This window comes from Saccostrea cucullata, unplaced genomic scaffold (assembly GCF_032062105.1).
Source record: "Saccostrea cucullata isolate Sc308-1 unplaced genomic scaffold, CSIRO_AGI_Scuc_v1 ctg10136, whole genome shotgun sequence".
Taxonomy (NCBI): Eukaryota; Metazoa; Mollusca; class Bivalvia; order Ostreida; family Ostreidae; genus Saccostrea; species Saccostrea cuccullata.
The window spans coordinates 11,015-16,430 of NW_026924227.1; positions in this window are offsets into that span (position 1 = coordinate 11,015).

Genomic DNA, 5,416 nt, shown 5'->3' on the forward strand with positions numbered 1-5,416 from the left:
CTACCAGACAGAACTTTACAAACGAAAGGTAAAAAATGTCATGGGGGAAAAGATAAAAGAATCATGGTTGCGGCAAATATGGACGAGACAGAGAAATTACCCCTGCTAGTCATAGGAATATTTGAAATCCCTCGATGTTTTAGAGGGTAAAATCGTGTCCGTAATCCACAGAGCCAACAGACAGATTTTTTAATCCACGATTTACTTGACAGTTTTGGTGCACACTTAATTATTCCACCTTTTCAGGAAGTAAAGTAAAATTTAGTAAAGATGTAGTTAGTTAAACTCAGCAAATAGCAGACAAACATAGGATGAGTTATTACCAAGTTAAAAGTGTTCATGTGTTAATTCAATGAAGAAAGCAGAACTAAAAAGACGCCTTTCTTCTGACGATAAAACCCCAAAGCCGCACTCAAAGTCGGTGAAAATGGCCGAAAGCACGAAGGGGGGCTCGAAAGAGAATACTGGGTCGACGGTACCGGATCAATTATTCATTATTGCAGAAGCGCTTAAAAAATAACAAGATGGTCAACGGTCATTACAACCATTATAAGCGAGTAAGCTAGACAAATTAAGAAATGAATTTATCTCAAGTATCGAGGGAAAGGTTAAAGCTATGCAGAGGAATATTGACCTTGAAAAAATTAGTACATCAGAACGAATTAAAAGCATTATCTTGCTCCATCGAATCCATTGTCAAACGACGCTATGGCGTGTCAGAACCTTCACATTCTACGGGTATGATCAAAATTTCAACCAAATTTAGTTCTTGTTTCTTCCATTATATATATATACATATATATATATATATATATATATATATATATCCTGTTTGCAATGGATATAGTGCTGAAAACCCGTGCTTTGCGACGATTTAGATCATAGTACCAAAACATGTCCATAAACAAAAAAATCAGTATATATTGCATGTTGCAATAAAGAGTTTCGATTTTATATATAAATTAAACATAAAAAATGAAAATAATTGAATTCTCAAAAAAAATTAACTTATAAAGATTATACAGATTTAACTGAAAAACTGCCTCATAAAATCACGGAAAGATCCCTCAATGATTAAAATTTATAAATTATACATTTACTTTCCATATTCATATACCGAGACCGGAAATAGCTGTACCTCTTTTCTAAATATTGTGTAGAAATCATTGAAATACATACGTGTAATTATGTTAACCTTTAATTATTCACGTGACACCTGAACAAGAATTGGGAAAAATGAGTCTAGACCCATTTTTTTCTTTCTGTTGGAAGTACTCAGGCATCTCCTTTTTTGCAGTACTCTGCCATCGCAACACTCTCACGTGTGACACCCCACTGGATTGGGCCCCTCTTCTCCAAGTTGTATGCACTTAGTAGCCTTTTCTTCAGTGAAATCGTCAACCTTAGAAACAAAATTCATTCAGTAAAGTTTATTAGTGTTTTTTCTTTATTAATTATAACACATATCTTAAATTTCATGTTTTGAAGTGTCTTTCAAAATTATTCTTTGAGAGGACGCTCCGAAGAGTTCTGAATCTGTGTTAAGGATTTGAAGTTCAAGTTAACTACCCTTAGATCTAAACTGATATTAATTGAAAATTGATTCTTTAATATATTTATCAGTTTATTGGCATTTAAAGCCATTTCAAAATTTAATTGACCACTTTATTCGAAATTTTTTTACCATCAGAAAAAATTATAACATTTTTCCTGGTGGTAAACGACTTGTATTCTGTCTGAAGTATTCATGCTTTTTTGTTCAATATGTTTTTGCTTTAGCAGATATCAGATCCAAAAGCTTTCAAATATTTTTTTATTTCACATAAGAATGTAAGTCAACGAAAATTAAACCTTTTTTAGAGTAATAGTATGTGATTTGATATAAATAAAAAGAGCTTTTCTAACATAAGATTATATTTTCTGATAAAATAGCTGCAGCAAGGAAGGCCTCTAAGAAGACACTAGCATTTCAGCAAATCAAAACTGAAGTACTTGATGGTTTGAGGAATTGCCCTAATCAGCCAGAGGTAACAAATTACATAATAATACATTTTTTGATGCATATTAACCTTTTGACTGATAGTTGGAAAGTCCTTTGAACGGGTGAAACGTTTTGAATGGCACTCGTATCGATGAATTTTACACTAAACCAAGCTATCTTCTCAGATGTAGCTTTATTTACCCGCAGTTTCATCTTAAAACCGGAAGTGCGAGTGCGTAAATTTGAAATCTCGATCCCGACTAATATTTGACATCGGAGAGAAATTTTTTTTTTATTTTTTTCTGAAAATTCAAAACCTTGAGCGGAGGCTTTGTACAACTGAAAATATAATAAATCCTTGCCTTAAATATGTAATTAGATCATTAGCATATTAACCAGGAGCAAAGGATAAGATGTTCAAATAATTCAGGCAATTCACTAAATAATCATTAGAGCCCCACCCTAAAACAAAAACCCCTAAGAACTATGTACTTTGTTAGTTTATTTAATACCCAGGAGCAGAGGAGAAGATTTTCAAAGAAATAATGTATTTTCATTATATAATTAAAAGAGCCCCGCCCTAACACCAGAACCCCTGACCCTGGGGCCATAAAATTCACAATTTTGGTAGAGGCACTTTTGCTCATCATAACTATGTACTTAGTTTGTTTATTTAATACCCAGGAGCAGAGAAGAAGATTTTCAAAGAAATAATGCATGCACTTTCACTACCTACTTATTTAGCCTCGCCCTAGCACTAGAACCCCTGACCCCAGGGCCATGAATTTCACAATTTTGGTAGAGGACTCATTGCTGAGTACAATCATGCAAACAGTTCGATTGCTTGATGTCCAGGAGTAAAGAAGAAGATTTTTAAAGATTGCATTAATTTTAGTGGTTTTGGGCCCACCCCTCAGGCCCCAGGGGGACAGGGATCATGAAATTCACAATTTTTGTTCCCCTTCACCCATAGATGCTTTGTGCCAAATTTGGTTGAAATTGGCTCAGTGGTTGCAGAGAAGAAGCTGAAAATGTTAAAATGTTAACGAACGACGACGGACGAAAACGGATAGCAATAGGTCACCTGAGTTTACTCAGGTGACCTAAAAATTATTAAAAACACTAATATAAAAACAGTAATATGAAGATATCAAACTAAATTCGACGGTAACACTTGAGGGACGCCACTTGTAAATAATTCGTCACTCGGAATGTTTATCCCCTTTGACCTTTGAAACCGACGTCATATTGTCAATATAACGTAGGTGTGGATGGGACATGACAGTATTAAGGATGATATAGCTATAGAAATTCCACCTACTATGCTAAAGCCAACTCCAGAAGTAGCAGAATTTTCCTTGGAAAACCCTCTGATTTATTTTGACCTGGAATCAACAGGACTAGGTGGGTGCATGTATGAAGATCAATTATATTTGGCATGAAATATGAAATCAAGGGCAAAAGTTAATTGAAAGAATATAAATTGGTAGGTGGGATCAGGTGGCATCTCTTGACTGGTCACACCTTGTGAAATGTTAATTGCGTTTTCCTGTGTACAATGTGCGATATTTCTAATAAACTGTCGTACACTTTGTTGTGACATGTTGAGAAAATTCGGACTGGTATTTATGCATGATTACTGTATAAATGCATATTATGTTTATTAATTTCAACTTTAATCATATTCATTTTTACATACTTAATTAACTTTATTCATATGAATATGTCTATAATTGTGGAGAACTGAACTTGTATCCAAACCTGAAGAAAGATGTTTTGACTTTACCGGGAAATCAATGTTTTTATACTGCGATTACAATCCCGATCTGAGCATGATGGTATTAAGAATTCTGTATTTATCCTGTACTCGAGTACTGTTTTCTTGTAAAAAATGTTATATATTTAAAATAAATATTATCGGTAATTCCCTCAGCTCACATCTGAATTTGTAACCTGAGTTTAAACAGTAATCTAAGGAGGGATAATCTATACTGACACGCAAAAGAAACGCAACAAGTAGTAATCTACAAAGGTTTGAATTTGTTTGAATTTTTTATCTAATGATTTCAAAAAAAGAATAGTGAATACAGTAAGGCTAAACTCACTTTTCAGAACATCACGGATTTGATAAAAATGTTAAATGTTTATCTTTTAACTTTACTAAGTAACATATGGCTGTTAAAACACCCCATCCCAGCCATTCAATTACAACGTGCAAGACTCTCCTAAAGAACAATTGAAGCTTAATTTTTACGATACAGTAGATTAATCAATATCGAGATCTGAGCGAAGGAATTATTCTTTGCCATTTTTGAATGTCTGTTTTTGAGATGATTAGGTCAATTTTTCTCTAAGTAAGCATATTGTAGTAACCCTTGGACTTCCGGTCTAAGGACTGTCATTTATGCATATGATACATAAGACCCCGTTGAGGCGTTATGCATTGTATTTTTGCATCATCAACTCTCCATTATCTTTACGTTGAGATTATCCAGTTAGAGCAATGGAAATGCTTACTTAAGCCATTTTCGAGAAGCCTTAGCATCGTAACGGGAAACGAAAGATTTTATTTTTTGAAATATTGCTGTTTTACTTGAGATGAACAGTGTAAACCCTTAAAACTCCCATAATATTGCCAAATGTTTTGTTTAACATGCAATTTTTGATTTCTGTTAAGCAGACTTAAACTTGACTTCTGGTTATGGTACGAAAATCGTTCAACCGTTAAATTACCGATATTTACCAAATTGAAGACATCCATAATTTTAAGATTCAAAATTCTTTACTTTAATAATTATTTCCCCCAAAGTAGGGTGTTGCGTTTCTTTTGCGTGTCAGTATATTACTAATGAACAAATGATACTGTTTACATTCTTTTATTCGATATGTATTAATTTTTTTATTCCTTGCAACTCCATATACAAGCATGTCAATGTTGTCTACTTCTGTTGATCTATACATCAGACCATTTGTTTACTAGTAAAGTCGGGTCACGATACATTATTTATAGTGTAGTACGACTGCTACCCCAAGAGGAGAATAATGAATTTTCTGCTCCTGGGACAGTCGGGTTCGGGGTGATTCTCACTTGTCAGTTGATTGATTGTGTACTGTTTAACGTCCCTCTCCAGAATATTTCACTGATATGGAGACGTCACCATTGCCGGTGAAGGGCTGCAAATTTAGGCCTATGCTCGGCACTTATGGCCTTTGAGCAGGGAGGGATCTTTATCGTGCCACACCTGCTGTGACACGGGGCCTCGGTTTATACGGTCTCATCCGAAGGACCGCCCCATATAGTCGCCTTTTACAACAAGCAAGGGAGTACCGAGGACCTATTCTAACCCGGATCCCCACGGGAAGTCACTTGTCAGAGACTATTTACTAATTTTAGAAGCACACAAAGTAAAACAAAGATTTGATGATATTTATTTG